Source organism: Hibiscus syriacus, unplaced genomic scaffold, assembly GCF_006381635.1.
Source record: "Hibiscus syriacus cultivar Baekdansim isolate YM2019G1 unplaced genomic scaffold, ASM638163v2 tig00111213_pilon, whole genome shotgun sequence".
Classification (NCBI taxonomy): domain Eukaryota; kingdom Viridiplantae; phylum Streptophyta; class Magnoliopsida; order Malvales; family Malvaceae; genus Hibiscus; species Hibiscus syriacus.
In genome coordinates this window covers 4,249,578-4,267,520 of record NW_024063022.1, presented here as the reverse complement: position 1 = coordinate 4,267,520, position 17,943 = coordinate 4,249,578, and the positions used below count along the sequence as shown (strand labels likewise).

Here is a 17,943-nt window from a genome sequence, read left to right as displayed (position 1 = left end):
ATGTCGAACGAAAGACTAATCTTTAGACTAATGTAATGCTCACATAAAATAAATACCTTATAATTGTCACATGTTATTAACACATGTGTCGCTTGAAATCCAGCCAAATATTAACTTTCCTTTGAGCCAATTAATAAACACACGAATCACAAGAAACACATAATCATCTTGATATTTCAAATAAATTAGTCTTCACAAAAGATGTTACTTTGGCAGCTTTCTGTTTCAACTAATCTATCAAAATATCAGACCTAGCCAAAAAATGAATTAATTTGTTTATATATTCTAATAACCAACAGTCAAAACTAAAAAAAATTGAATTGAATATATACGTATATTGCATAAACAATATAATAAAACCATAAAAATATTGTTAACTAATCAATTTCTCTTAATTTATCTTTCAATTAAATTAAAAGATAACCAAAATAGTAATAAATTTGAATACACTTAAACCTTATCTCAAGATATCAAATACTACATTAATATTTTATCTTTAGATAAAATACTCACCTGAAGTGATATCTAATGCGGTAATCAAACACTGATAATAAGAACATACCAACCAAAAATCTTCCTTTTGGTCGATTTACTTCTCACACATCAAACCAAATAATTATCACAAGCTTATTACTAAAGTTGTATATGCGATTATGTTAATTATTAATCTTCCTTTGGGCCGATCAATACTAACATATCTAAGTTACATGTACTAAACTTGTATGAAATAATTTCCACAATTGAGGCCACTTAACGCCTTATAGCTTTAATTGAGCCGTCTATAAATAAATATTAGTATTCAAATTTAGTATTTCTCTAACAATCAAAGGTCAAAACTGAAATTTCAATAACCCAAAATAAGGACACATAAATGGTGCTATAAAAAATCGAAAACTGAAGTCTTTGATTGTTTCTGAAGAATTCTTTATACAAACATTTAGTTCATAACTTCATAAATCTCAAAAAAAAAAAAAAAATCGAATTCAAAGCAATCAACATTTAACCAAAAGCCAAAAAATCGAAGTGCATACTAATGAATTAAAAATTTTCAAAGATTAAAAAATATTTAATCAAACTGAATAGAATATATCAATGCTAAATATATATTTCATAATCCATAACAGTAAAAAAATAAACTGAATTTTCTAATCACATCGTAGTTTATGAATTAACTTATAATAAAGTTGTCTAAAGGAAGTATTAGAAACCGAAAACATGATATTGAAAATAAATGCAATAACTTTAATCAGAGTATTTTACAATTGAATCTATAACATGTGCCCTTTTTATTAAAAATAGTAATAAAAACATGACAAACTATCACAATTTAAAACCAATTTTAATTAAAATAATACATCAACTGTATAGCACGTACATCCATGGGTATTAAAACCCAAAATTCAATAGTCAAATCAAGAGGGTTTGATTCATAAACTACCACATAATTATTATAATGCAATTGCATTATAGAAAGTCAAAGAACCGATTGAATAAAACCAATTTATATAAAATATTAAAACATTAAACGCCAATTATTAAATCAATCAAAATTTAAAGGCCAATTTATAAAATACTAAAATAATCACATAATAAACCGTCATAAATTATCGAGAAAAGAAAATAGGACCCAGAATTTACTTTGTATCCAAAGCAAAAAAAATTCAAATATTAAACTTACTATTGTGAGTCGATCCAATTCACTAATGATCAAACAACAATACATGCACAGCGCACACAAAGAAAATTAATCTAAAAATATATCAATGAATTCTTAATGATTCAACATGACGAGACGATGATACCACTTGTTAAAACTAAATCATAATAAATATGACAATAAACTATGATCAAATTATGTTAAATCGTCAAGAATAAAAATACTAAATGCAGAAGTGTATTTGAATTAATTGATGGGTTAAAATCCTTGAATCTTTCTTTGGTTATGATCTTCCAAGAAGATAAAGTTCCCTTAAGTATAAACTCTCTGACGGAGATAAGAGTAAATATAAGATTGTCTATTTCTTGGGGACCATAACCCCTTTCTATAGCTGATTTTAGAATAAATTATTGTTTGTACTTATAACTCTACCCCTCATCAAGTTACAAATACAACTTTAATAGTATCTAAACTTTTATTTCCATGACACTTATAATACCTTATGACCTTATAAAATAATTGGTCACTTAATTTATGTCATTTTTATGATAACAACCAACACATTCATCCTTAACATATTCATCATAATATATTTTTCAACATACATGAGAAAACAACCAACATGTAAACTTTCATGCTTAACACTCATGCATGTATAAAAATCAATAGGCAACCAATATACAAAATCAAAAGTTTCAAGTTTAGAGGTTACTCATCCTTTTTCTCGTATGAACATTTGAAATTATTTACCTTTATAACCATTGCTCCAACACACACTTACAAGAGACATTCATTTAGATTTTTGGTACCCATATTATCCTAGAGTGTTAGTTTCAATGTCTCGATTTCCTAAGGGAAAATGTACTTGTCTAATTTTAAAATATTTTCTTTTCTTTATAGGACAAGTATATACATTGTGACCATGAAAATAACAATGTAAACATTTTGCTATTTTTAAAATAGATAAATTATTTTTGAGAAATGATTTCTTTTTTATTTTGTTAAGTATTCAGACTTAACTTTTAAATTAATTTTTTTATTTTCTAAACTTTCAGTTTTGATTTTTGAAAGCTCAAAAATCATTTTTCAAAGTTTCATTTTATTTTTCAAAATCCAATTTTGCTTCCAAGACCAAATCATTTTAATTTTTAAATTTAGAAATCAATTTCTTATATTTGGAATTCATGGTCTCATATTCAAAATATAATTCATCATAGGTATCTTATAACTCTTTAAATGAATAAGAATTTAAATCACAAGAGTTAGAAGTTACTATTGAGTTTTCTTCAATGGCTATGAGACATAAATTGACTACTTCATCTTCATCATTGGATTTATCTTCATCACTCAAAGCAGCTACAAAAATCTTCTTCTTACTTGATCCCTTGACAGTCATACTTGACAAGTCTCGTTCTTTGGCATTCAAAGCACACCAGGGGACCTTTCTTTTTGATTGATTCATGCTTTACTTATTTTCTTTTGGAAGAAATGAATGTTATGGATCTTTTGAAGAGTTTGATCATCTTTTCATCTTCAACCACTTCTTTACTTGAGTCTTGATTACTCTCATTGGTGGGCTTGAAGGCGATTTCTACCTATTCTTGTTCTTTTATTCTTCTTATTCATTATTCTTTTGGAGTCTCATCTCATGGGTGAGTAGAGAACCAATGAGTTCTTTAAGAGTGAGCAACTCCAAATCCTTGGTTTCTTCGATGGAGGTAGTTTTTCCTTCCCAAGACATTGACAAGGAAGAGAACATCTTTCTCACTACTTCTTCATTTGGATAAATCTTCCTAAAGCCTTTAAGCTTGTTGATAATGGAAGTAAACCGATTGGATATCATCTTTATGTCTTCATCAGGCTTCATCTTGAAGTTCTCATTGTTGAGGATGATAATATCGCTTGTTCCTTCATGGGTCACATTCAATTTATCCCAAATCTCCTTAGCATTAGAGCATAAAGATACTATAATATATTCATTATGGCCAAGAGCACAAAAGAGGATGTGTGTAGCTTTGGCATTGAACTGGGCGAACTTCTTATCTTCACATGTCTATTCTGGTCCATTCCGGTTTATAAAATGTTCATCATGACATATGTTCAACACTCATGAGAAAAAAACCAACATGTAAACTTTTATACTCAACAATCATCCATGTATAAAAATTAATAGGCAACCAATATACAAAATCAAAAAGTTTCAAGTTTAGAGGTTATCCATCCTTTTTCTTGTGTGACTAGAGCATTTGAAATTATTTATCTTAATCACAATTACTCCAACACGCATGTAAAAGAGATATTCATTTGGATTATGGTATCCAAATTGCTTTGGGTCCTAGAAGGCTAGTTCCAATGTCTCTAGTTCCAAAGGGAACTCATACTTGTCTAATTTTAAATGTTTTATTTTCTTTATATGACAAGTATATACATTGTGACCATGAAAATGATAATGTAAGCATTTTGTCATTTTTAAAATAGATGAATTGCTTTGAGAAATGATTTCTTTTTCTTTTGTTAAACATTCAAGCTTGACTTTTAGAATAAAATTTTCTTTTTCTAAATTTTCAATTTTAATTTTTGAAAGCTCAAAATTATTTTTTTCAAAGTTTCATTTTATTTTTGAAAATCCAATTTTGATTTCAAAACCAAATTATTTTCATTTTTAAATTTAGAAATCAATTTCTTATATTTGGAATTCATGGTATCAAATTTCAAATATAATTCATCATAGACATTTTATAACTCTTTAAATGAATAAGAGTTTAAATCAAAAGAGTTAGAAGTTATCATTAAATATTCTTCGATGGCTATGAGACATAGATTAACTACTTCATATTCATCATTGGAGTTGTCTTTATCATTCCAAACAACCATAAATGTCTTCTTCTTGCTTGACCACTTTATCTTTAGGATATGACACTCATACTTGACATGTCTCATTCTTTGGCATTAAAAGCACACCAAGGGGCCTTTCTTTTTGCTTGATTCATGCTTTATTTCTTTTCCTTTGGAAGACATGAATTTTATGAATCTTTTGAAGACCTTGGTCATCTCTTCATCTTCATCTTCATCTTCATCTTCATCAACATCTTTATTTGAGTCTTGAGTACTCTCATTAGTGTACTTGAAGGTGATTCCTACCTCATTCTTCTTGTTGTTCTTTTCTTCTTATTATTCCTTCTTCTTTTGGAGTCTCATCACATGGGTGATTCCTTTGGAAGACATAACATTTTAAAAGTTACTTCTTACCATATTAACTCCATCATTGGCTCATCGCAAGCCAATGTGTGTTCAAGAACCTAAGTATAAAATAAATTGCACTCACCTTAGCCTTGCTTTGATTCGATCCTAATCATTTGATTATTTCAGAACTTGTTTAGGCTCAATATCTACATAAATATAACATTTCAAAACAACTAACAGAAGCCTAATCATTACACTAGATGTTAATAACTTAAGCCGATTAAATGAACCAAAATTACATTTTTCATTTAGGGGTGTATCGATGCATTATGGGTGCATCGATACACAAAATAGCTTCGAAACTCCCATGCATAGATGCACCCCTTAATGAATCGATGCATCTTCAAATTTTGTCTTAGTGCATCGGTACACACTCATAGTGCATCGATGCACCTGCCCAGAATTGCCCGAAATTCATCAATACTTCACCCAAATTTTCATGTATAAAACCCTTATCATACTACTAAATTCATCTATAACAACTTTAACTAATTCCTATCATTCCAACACCCTATAATCTTCCATATTTCGTTCAATTTCTTAAAGCTAAAAATCATACCAAATTTTCCATGTTATCCAAATTTAATTCTAACACTTCTAACTTCTTATTCTCATAGATGACAAGTCAAATTCAACCTCTAAATTCATTTAAACCTTCTTATTCAAAATTTCACTTAAAACCCCATTTTCTTTAATCTATCATAACTCCTTTATCTTTTGATTTTAAGATAACTTGAGCTTTCCTTAAGCTTAGTTATCATCTAAGGATCAAAACCCAACTTAAATTTCAACTAATAATTAACAACGAAGAAATCTTACCTTGGCTTGGGTCTTCACGTTGGAGAAGAGAAGAAGATTAAGAAGATGAGAATTGCCTGGAAACTTTGTTTCCAAACATGCTCCACATGGGTTATTATAATACCCATAAATTCTTATTTAATTATTTTCTTGTCCAAAGACCCATTTGGCCTTTAATTCCTTTGATAATTACTAATAACTATCAGGAAATATCTCCACATAAATCATTGAACTATTCAACTATTCTACTTTTATCCCCAAATTTTGAAATTTTACAATTTAGTCACTAACCCGGTATTGAGGATGTTACACTCACCTTGGCCTCACTAAGTTCCAATCCATTTTTATGATTTCCTTTCTTTCGATCGAATCTTAACTTGATGACCATTTCAGAACTTGTTCGTGTTCGATATCTACATAAATATACATTTTAAGGTAATTATCAGATATCTACACATTGTAATTTGATGCTAATAACTTGAACGAATTTAATAGACCAATATTCACTTTTTCCTTTAGGGGTGTACCGATGCACTATGGATGCATCAGTACAAAAATTAGGTTCGAAATACCCATGCATCGATGCACCCCTTAATGTATTGATGCACCTTCAAAATTGGTCTTAGTGCATCGGTGCATTTTCATAGTGTACCGATGCACCTACCTAGAATAGGCTATTTTCACCCAAATTTCCTCAATACTTACCCAAATTTTCATGTATAAACCCTTTATTATGTTATCAAACTCATCTATAACCATTATAACTAATTTCTAGCATTCCAACACCTTATAATCTCCCATATTTCATCCAAATTCTTAAAGCTAAGAATCATACCAAAATATCAACATGATCCAAATTCAATTCTAATGCTTTAGATTTCTTAATTATTCTTATGTCAAGTAAAAAATCTCATCAAAACCCTAAAAACCAAACCATATCAAATTTTATCTTTAAAACTCATTTTACAAATACCATCATAATTCACTCATCTTATTGTTTTAAGTTTATATAAGATTTTCTTAAACTTATATAACGCCCAATTATTCCAACCCAACGTATAAATTCAAAGAATTAACAAGATGAAATCAACTTACCTTTACTTTGGCTCTCACGGTGAAGAGAAAGAAGAAGAAAAATGAAGAGTTCTTTGGAAACTTTCCCTCATGTCCCACGTTTATATAGCCTACAAAAAGAAAGATAAAAATCTTTCTTGTCAAATGACCATTTTACCCTTCTTTCTTTCATTCTTTATTAAACCATCCATCACAAAATGTTTCCAATAAAGTCCTTGAACTTTTAAATTATTTCAAAATTAAACATAAAACTTTCAAAATTCACGTTTTAGTCACTAGCCCTGTTTTAGGATGTTACAGTTATTACAGAACATGTGGAGGAATGTTATCCTTTTAGCTAACTACCTTTTAAATAAGGTACCGCAAAAGGAAAAAGACAAGACACCATACAAATTATGGAAAGGTCGAAAACCTTCCTACAAACATTTAAAAATGTGAGGGTGTCTTGCCAAGGTAATGACCCCATTACCAAAGCAAATGAAAATAGGTTCTAAAACTATGGATTGTATTTTCATAGGCTATGCAGAACATATAAATGCATATTGATTTCTTGTGTATGAATCAAATAATCCTGAGATTCACAAGAATACAATAATAGAATCAAAGAATGCATCATTCTTTAAAAATATATTTCCTTATAAATCTAAGGAGGTTGATCAAAGTTCAATAAAACGAACCTTAGAGACTAATAATGAGGATAGTGAAGATAATCAACAAGAGGTTGAAACTGAGATAGAGACAAGAATGAGTAAACTGGTAAGGGTTAGAAAATCCTTTGGGTCAGACTTTTTAACCTTTATGTTGGAGGTTAAACCTCAAACGTATAGTGAAGCTATATGATCCTCTGAAGGAACCTTTTGGAAAAAAACCATTAATAGCGAAATAGATTCTATCATGCAGAACCATATATGGGAATTAGTGGATCTTCCTCCGATGATTAAACCACTAAATTCTAAATGGATTTTCAAATCGAAAATGAAAGCAGATGGAACAATTGATAAGTACAAGACTAGATTGGTAATAAAAGGATACCGACAAAAAGAATGCATTGATTACTTTGATACATACTCTCCTATATCAAGAATAATATCCATAAGAATGATACTCGCAATTGTCGCTTTACAAAATCTCGAAGTACATCAAATGGATGTTAAAACAGTTTTCCTAAATTGGGACCTTGACGAAGAAATTTACATGGAACAACCTAAGGGTCATGTAGTTCTAGATCAGGAAAAGAAAGTATGTAGGTTGGTAAAGTTTTTGTATGGACTTAAACAAGCACCAAAACAATGACAAGAGAAGTTCGATAGCGTCATGATGACAAACTACTTCAAGATATATAAGTGTGACAAATGTGTATATGTCAAAACTACAAACATAAGATATATGAATCTATGCTTATATGTTGATGAAATACTCATTGTTGGGAATAACAATGAAATGGTAAAACATACCAAAGACATATTAAATTTGATTTGACATGAAAAATATTAGATTGGCTGATACGATTCTAGGCATCCAAATTAAAAGGTTATTTAAAGGCCTTATTCTAACACAGTCACACTATGTGGACAATATCCTTGAGAAATTTAACAAGGATGATTCTAGTATGGCTATAACTCCAATAGACTCATGTGTACATTTGTCTAAAAATCAAGGTGAAAGTATTCATTAGGTGAAATATGCAAGGGTCAGAGGCAACTTAATGTAACTCATAAGATGTACGAGACCAAGCATCACTTTTACTGTGAGCAGTCTAAGTAGATTCACGAGCAATCCAAGTGAAAATCACTGAAAAGAGATAAAAATGATATTGAGATATCTTAGATATACTCGGGATTATGAGTTGCATTATTCCAGAGATCTTGCGGTCTTAGAATGATACTCTGATGCTAATTGGATATATGATATTCAGGATACCAAAGGCACAAGTGGATATGTATTCTTTTTAGGAGGAGTTGTGTCCTGGAAATCCTTAAGACAAACGATTATAACTAGATCCACAATGGAATTTGAGTTTGTAGCTCTAGATAAATCTGGACAAGCATAATGGCTTCGGAACTTTTTTAAGGATATTCCAGAATGGTCGAAACATGTGTCCACAATATCTATATACTGTGACAACCAAGAAACAATTGCTAGAGCACATAATTTTAAGCATAATGGTAAATCGAGACATATGTGTCGTCAACACAATACCATTAGACAACTGATCTCAAATAGAGTTATCTCTATTGATTATGCAAAATTAAAGGATAACATCGCAGATCCACTAACCAAAGAGTTAAATCGAGATCAAGTTAAGAAAACATCTAAAGGAATGGGACTAAAGCCCATGAAATTTAAAGGTGTTATGTGAAGAAAAACCCTACCTTGTTGACTGGAGATCCCAAGATCTAGGTTCAAAGGGACAACCTAATTGCACAACCCGTGTACGGTCACTGTGGGATTTCTTATCCCAAGGTTATTCATATGATGTAAACAGCGATCAAAGTGGTATAGGCTAAGCTAAGCTTTTAATGACCATTGTGTGATGTGGTGAGCCGAGTAACATAAGTCACTTATGTGAGAGTGAAGAGGGGCCGCTTCAAGGAGATAATGGGGTAGAGTTTTTCAAACTCTCACAAAACCAGGTGATGTCCTTGTCTTTAGGGACATACACATGAGAACTAAATTCTTGTCAGAGGGGTAGTTGTGTGAAGTATGTAATCATTTACGCAAACGATATAATAGTTCAAAGACATCGCTTTTCTTGTTTAACCAGTAAAGTAAATATACTTTCCCAAGGGAAGGTTCAAAGGAGAAAATCTACTTATCCTATGCAACTATCGGTCGTACAGGCTATCACCACATCGAGTCAAAATTTTTTGATTAAATCATCAGTTTCATTCATGTGGGGATTGTTGGAAAATGGGGTGAATTACATTGATGGATTTAATATTTATATTAAATTCAGAGTCCTTTGTAAATAAAATAATATTGATTTAATTTGAATAATAAAAGGAGTGTATACCTGTTTAATATTTTATATTTAAAAGATATTATTATCTATTTAAATTTAGATATTAAAAGACATTTGGTTGGAGTAAATCTCTCATATTTAATATTTTAAATTTAAAAGATATTATTATCTTTTTAAATTTAGATACTAAAAGAGATTTAGATGGAGTAAAACTCTATCGAAATTTCCTATAAACATTGTAGCTACTATAACTGAAGTTTTCTCCATATCTTAGAATTCAAGAAGTTTTCTTCTTTTGAAAAATATTTTCTTTCATTCTTAGAAAATATTCTTTTCTACCTTAGTTTTTCCGGTGATAGTCGAAGGCAAGGAAAGTTCGTGATCTCTACTTTTGTGCTATTGTAGCTGATCATTAAGTTGTTGTATCCTGGGAGACAGACGACCAAAAGATCTCGAGCACCAAGGAGTGACCGAAAACCTGTCTTAAGGAAATTGTGTAGCGACAGACCTCAAATGATTTCGATCACAAAATCAAATATAAAGAGTATTCATTTCCTTTTGATTTTCTTTTATTTATAAAAAAATTTGATTCTTTCTTTTAATTTTTCTCAGATTTCATTATTGTCTCAGGTTATTACTCTCGGATAACAACATGAACCAAGCTACTTAAGTCGTTGAAGGAATAATTGTTATTTTTAGATGTATCAAATTCGAGCACCAGAGACTATAGAGTATTTGTGCGTTCATTATTACATGGTGATATATTCAAAGAAAAGAAAATACAAATCATCATTTGGTCATATATTCAAAGAAAAGAATGAAAAGAAAAAAAAGAATGAATGAATTAAAAAGATGAAATAAGAAGGAAAAATATGTATAGCAATAAACTGTCAAACAAAAGAATAAATATACTAATGAAGTCATCATCCGGTCATATATTCAAAGAAAAGAAAAATAGAAATCATCTAATGGAACTTTTAACAATTTTTAAACTTACAATATTTGTATACTACTAAATTTGACAAATAAGAGATTATATAACTTCATGAATAATTTACATAGTAAATCATTGAATTTAACGTTAGTTTTTTATATATTGAGCGACCTTAATGATTAAGGAATTGTTGTTATTTTTTAAGATCACAGAGTATGACGTCTGTAGGGTATGAATGTTCATTATCAAATGAATGAGAGTCTTTCAAGCATATAGTATACATTATATTCATCTAGAACTAACAAAAAATAGGGTAAAGTACATAAATTGTCCCATGACTATATCATATTGCTTTATTAAGTCCCTAACTATTAAAAGTTACAAAATGGTCCTCCGACTATAGGAAGTTACTTTGTTGAGTCCCTTAACTATTAAAAGTTACAAAATGGTCTCTTGACTATTCATTATGTTCCAAACTCATCATTTTCCATTAAAAATTTGACCGTAGTGTAAGCTATAGGTTAACCTGTTGACTGAAATATGATAAACTTTGATCTCATAATCTGAAATGACTATCATATCTCAGTCAACATGTTAACATCAAACTCATATGATTGTTAATTTTGAAAAGGAGAAATTTGGAACATAATGAATAGTCAAGTGATAATTTTGTAACTTTTAATAGTCGAGTGACTCAACAAAGCAACTCCATATAGTTGAGGGGTCATTTTGTAACTTTTAATAGTCGAGGGACTCAACAAAGCAACTCCATATAGTTGAGGGGCCATTTTTGTAACTTTAATAATCAAGGGACCTAATAAAACAATATCATATAGTCGGAGACTATTTGTATACTTTACCCTAAAAATATTAATATATTTGAATTGTACTTACAATAAGTTGAACTTGTATAATAATAATCTAATCTAATCAAATTTAAATTTATTTCAAACCAAATCAAATCAAATAAGATAGATTAGATCATTATTCAAGTAGGTTGAATAAAGATTTTATTTCATTGTAAAAAATATGAATATTTTTTTAATATATATTTTTTATTTTGTAATTAGAGATTTGAATCAGCATTTCATTCACATATACATAGAAAAAACATTAGTCAATTAACAAATAAGGATAGGATCATGATTCATGACAAGTGTTCTTGTGATAAATTTAGAAAATAAAAGAATGAGATATTTACGAAACTAAAGTACACAAATGGTCCTCTAATTATAGGACACTATTTTGTTGACTCTCCTGATTATTAAAAGTTATAAAACGATCCATCGATTATAAGATGTTACTTTGTTGAGTCTATCGACTATTAAAAGTTACAAAATGATCACTCGACTATTTATATATTCCAAACTCGTCATTTTCTGTTAAAAATTTAACGACAATCTGAGTTAGATGTTTACCTGCTGACTGAGATGTGATAGAATTTGATCTCATAACCTCAAATGACTCATATCTCAGTCAACATTTTAACATCCAACTCAGACGACCGCCAAATTTTTAACAAAAAAGGATGAGTTTAGAACATATGAATAGTAAAAGGATCATTTTGTAACTTTAAATAGTTGAAGAACTCAACAAAGCAACACCCTATACAAAAGGACCATCTTGTAACTTTTAATAGTTAAAGGACTCAACAAAGATTGTCTTATAGTCGGAGGACCACTTGTGTATTTTGCACTATTTATTTTTGTTTTAATTTTTCATGGTTGACTAAGATCGATATTATAAACGATGAACATAACACATTTGTTATCAATAACCACGATAAAATTATAAAAATTAAAAACATACAAATCCATGTAACTTTTTTATCAGTATAAGATTATTATAAGTTGTAGTATTTGTTCTAAAGATTAAACCATTTGAAAATAAATCTTAAATACTTTATAATCTTTAGTGTTTGAACCTGAAAATTTTAAGAATAACAATTATTTCTCTAATCACTGAAATAAGTTATTTCATATATATAAAAAAATATTTATTAAAATATAAAAAATAGATAAGAGTAATTGATTAAGTATCAAAAATATAAGAGATTTATAATATAATAATAAATAATTAACTATCTTTTAATTAATATTGATGGAAACACTCATATTATAATATATGCTATTGTATTTAAATTTGTGTTTTTACTCGAACAAAACAATGATAAAGGAAATATAACAGAATGTTGAACATGACTCATACAGTGTAACTCTTCCTATCAGGGTTTGCCGAATAGCGGTATCGCGACCGTTATATCGTGATCGTAGTAGTGTCTAAAACCGTTACCGCGAAAAATAACGGTATGAAGCGAGATCACACCAATAGCGGCGGATCATGGCCGCACCGCGATCCATTATTGCGTTATTTTATTTTATTTTTTTTTAAAAATTTTTATTAAAAAATCAACTCTTTTAAAAAAAATTCACAATCGCGATATCCGCAATAACCTCAATAACATCCGTTAAATCCGCGACCGTGATAAACGCGACACGACCGAAAATGTGAACACGATTTTAATCTCTGCTTCTTGTACTCTGTATCCAAATTAATTATAAATCACAAATTTGATTAAAAGATTTGATATTCATCATAAAATTTATTTTTATAGAAGTTGAACAAAACAAATTTCCCATTTTGAATAGGGTGAATCATAAACTAGTGTTTATAGAATTAAATGAATTATCATTGAAGATATAAATGAATTATACAAAAATCCATATATTTTTCATACAGAATGATTTATGAAATCATCACTAATTTTATGAAATTTAAACCTAAGTTCCCTCACCTCATTACCATTACCATCAACAAGTAGCTTCGAAAGTTCAAGAGCCTTAGCCTTCCCTTTACCACTACCATTCTCACCCACCTCTCCTGTATGGATCAGAATGTTGGGCAATCAAGAAGGATCACGTAAGGAGGATGGAGCCCGAAGAAATGAGAATGCTTCGATGGGCATGTGGTAGGACTCTGTGGGACATGACACCAAACTTTGCAATTAGAATGTCCTTGGGGGTGGTGACTGTATCCGAAAAATTGAGGGAGGGAAGACTACAGTGGTTCGGGCATGTCCTTAGGTGACAACTGTCGGAAGCGGTCAGGAGGGTAGAGTCGATTACAGTCGACGATGCCAGAAGGAGAGGACGGCCAAGGAGGAAGTGGGTAGACTGCTTGAGAGCTGATTTGAAGGATTTAGCCCTTACCGAGGACATGACATCTGTTAGAAAAGTATGGAGACTTAAGACCAGAGTAGCCGAGTAGTGTGGGTCACAGCCATAGGGTGTAGCATCTTTGTCTTCTTTGTAATTCCTTTGTAGTAATTTCCAGGACTTCTACTTTTTATACGTTTCTGTCATTGGAATTTATGAAGGCTTAGAACTAGAGTAGAAGAGTAGTGTTGCCTTAGTTTAGGTTTTAACCCATTTGACTTTATTCCTTCTCGTAGCTTGCTATCGCTGACTTCTATATATAATTCTCTTCATGTTTCCTCTTTTTAAATTTAGCCAGGTCTTACGTTTCTGTCTATATGCAGAGATTTATTTGCAGGGATTACTTCCCATTACAGACGCGCATATGAAGACTGCATAAGAAGACTATTCAACTATGTATTTATATATTTATTTATACATGCATTGTATTGTATATTTATTTTAAATTTTCTGACTGTCGGAGGTCTTCCATGGAAGCTGCTCTCAACCTGGCGTTGGGGGCAGCCTACTATACTACCTCCCCCTTACCCCATCGCATATAGGAATAGGGTTTTGTTATTGTTATATTCTCACCCACCTCTACAATCCCTTCCATCGCTTTAACCGCCATTTCTCTCACCTCCCTCCTCCCCCTTTCTCCGCCGCACCTCGCCATGTTCAGCAGCGCCGCTAGCGCATTTTCCCTCACCCTCCTAATTGCCGACGACATTTCCTCCAACAGCTCTCCCAAACACCCACCCCACCCATTTTCCTCATAGCTTCCTCGCTCTCTTAGCATCTCGCCACCTGCGCTAGTACCGTCGTGGCATCCTCCACGATCCCCGTCCTCGCATCCCTGACTATAAGCGACACCAGAGCCGGAACCGCCCCGAGACCCACCAGGCTCGCCCGGTTCAACGGGTAAAGCGCAGTCCCGAACAACGCCTTCAGCGCGTCCTTGATCGAACGAGTCGGTGCGTGTTTGTCACCGACGATCGATAACAGCGAGTAAAGGATATCGTGTTTCGACCCGATTATCGAACGGTGAGACTCGTCGGCTATGAGCAGACTCTGAAGCGCGGCGGCGCATGATTGAACTGCCGCGTGTGAAGCGGGGTTGCTCAGAGCGTGAGATAACAAGTCGAGGAGACCGCGGGTGGACATGAGAGAATCGCGCGAAGTGATCGACAGATTCAACAAAGTAGCGGCGTCGTTCTCTTGTATCGCCGGAGAAGAAGAATAGAGCATGTCGGAAAGGTAAGGAACGGCGTCAGCTATAAACCGTAGACTTTCAGGGTCGAGGTTGGAAATCTGCCTTAATTCCGACAAAGCGTCGGTCCGGGTGCGTTCAGAAACGGAGCCCAGTTTAGCAACGAAGCTTCGAGCGGTTTGCCGGTTCGCCGCTTATCCTCCGTTGATTTGGATAAGATTGAAAGAAAAGAAGAAGCAGGGTTTTAATGAAGAAAAAGGGATTGGTTTTGACTTTGAGGAGATGGTGAAAGTTGTATATATTGATTGTTACTTCAAGTTGCAGGAATCAATGGCGTTTTCACATTTTTATTAATTTTTTTTTATAAAAATATTATTTTATTTCGAATTGATTGAAACTTTGAATGAGATTGCCAGAATTGGATGTTTTCAATTGATATTCAACGAATGAGTAGTTTATGTTCATATTTGTACTTGGTTTTGGTTTTTTTAAGTTACTCTTACGCTTGGTTCAATTAATTTATGTTCATGTGTTTTTATTTCAATTAAATAAAAAATTAAATTCAGTGATAAAATAAAGTATTTTTGTTTGAGCAATAAAAGAATGTTATCAATTGATTAATTTTTTTTAGACAAATAATATATTATAATCCTCACAGACTATTTTAAAAATATAATAGTAAATTATTAAGACGTCGATTTCATTTCATTGTCTATTTCAGTTTTTAAATTTTAAAAAACATAACGTATTAGTCATTTATGTTAATAATTTATAATGATTTAATCACCCGTATCTTTAATGTCATTCATATATCAATAGTAAGACGAGTTAATTTTCATTTCATAAAATAAATATTTTTAAATTTAAATTAAAATAATTAATTTAATAATAAAATATATTTAATAAGTTAGTATAATTTTTTTAAAATTTAATATATATAATATATTATGAATTTAAGTTAAGTATTTATACACTAAGATATAAAATATAAACATCGTGTTGTTTATTTTAAACTAAACATTTGTTTGACTTTAATGATTGGATACATGTTTAGTTTTTCAAGTGACATAGGTTCAAATCTTTTTTTATCTCAATTTGCTTTGCTTTTGTCACACCCCGATTTCGGGGCTAATTTTTTCCTAATTTAGTCTCAGGATTAAATTAAAATTTCAGTTAAATTCAAGAATCAAAATGAACTTTTAATTAAATTCATAGCAAAGATCAGAAAACAACAAAACATCAATTACCAAAGGTGTAATTTCACCAATTTCTAGGTGAATTGGGTTTAAAACCCATTTTTCATTAAACTTTTCATTTCTAGAAACTTTGGAGTTTCTCTCTGTTGAACTATGTTTCGATATAACAATTTAAGGCAAAATGATTTTTGGACTTGAATTGAATTTACAAAATGTATTTGGACTTAATTGAATTTATTCAAAATTTACAAAAATAATTCAAAGTTCTTTTAATTTAAAATTGAGCACAAAAATGTTTTTATGAATAGTAATTGGTGAAATACAAGCTATATACGAGTATAAAAATCATCCCCAACGGCTCCAAAACATCCCCAACGGCTATATACGACTTCAAACTCATTCCAAGCTATAAATACAAGCTAAGGACACTTGAAGAAAAAGAGAACAACTATCCAAGCAATAAAACATAAGAGAATAGTTTTTTAATCTTATTTCATCTTTCTCTTGTAAATATTTTGTTCTTGTGAGCTCAATCTTGTAAACACCTACCTTAGAGAGGTTTTCTTGTTTACATTTCTTATCCTTTTGTAAAGGGGAAAGGTTCTAGCTTAGCCCGTGTAAAAGCTAGGGAAAGGTTCTAGTTTAGCCCGGAAAAACTAGGGAGTTTGTAAGGTTACTCTTTATCCTCAAAAGAAAGAACAAATTAGTGAATTTGTTGGAAAATCCTTGGTGAGGAGCTAAGGTAGTGGACGTAGACTTTGATTGAGAAAGTCGAACCACTATAAATCGCTGTGCAATTCTCTATCTTTCAATCTCCTTACTCCCTAAACACAAAACTGTTCCGACCCCTCTTTGCAAATCGTTCCGGTTGTCGTTTCGAGCTTCCGAAAATCCTAACACTCTCTCTTCAACCTTCTTTTTTGTCATTTCTTCACCAAAAAAGTTCAAACGACGTTATTGACCGTAGCTCTGATTGTTACATCGCCCATCCTATCATGTTCTTTATGTCATCCCGAGTCCAATAAAGGTCGTCTTGTTGTCTCCATCGCTGACGTGTGGAGGGGTAAGATAGTGTAATTCCAAGCGTCGTCGCTGTGCGTGCGGATCGTCCACCACCCTAGTAGGCTTCTAGAAGCGGGTCAAACTGACCTGTTAACCCGTGTACTTGTTTAGCTCAAACCCAAACCGGCCCAACCAAATCGAATCAAACTAGCCCAACCGAACCAGTTAAGTTGTTGACCGTCGTTGACTTTGTTTTTTGAAAAACCTTATTCTTGACATTTTTCGACGTCCTAAGTCCCTTTTTGCGGTATGTTTCGTTAAATTATGACAGAAAGCCCTGAATCGAGCCCGTTAAACAAAAAATACTTAGTATTTTTTTGCATTTCTGCATAGTTATTTGGGATTTAATGATGGAATTAATCTAAGATTATATTTTCATGAAGGAATTCATGATTCCCCTGATCGAGGGTCTACTAGATCCGATGTTTTTCGCTTGATATATCAGTGCAATCTATGTTCTTTGAGAGCCACTCATAGATTTCCTTAAATAGTTGATTTATAGTTTATTAATTATTATGTTAGGATCTTGATATAGTTTTCTCACTCATAGGATCTAATGATGTTGTCGATTGTGATAGGCAGACCCAAGAATAGGCTACCATCCTAGACTTCT

The 17,943-nt window shown here is 31.5% G+C and overlaps 1 pseudogene; it reads right to left on the bottom strand.

Moving 5' to 3' along the window:
• Positions 1–3,275: 3,275 nt before the first annotated feature.
• On the bottom strand, positions 3,276–16,387 carry LOC120156230 (annotated as a pseudogene).
• Positions 16,388–17,943: the final 1,556 nt, after the last annotated feature.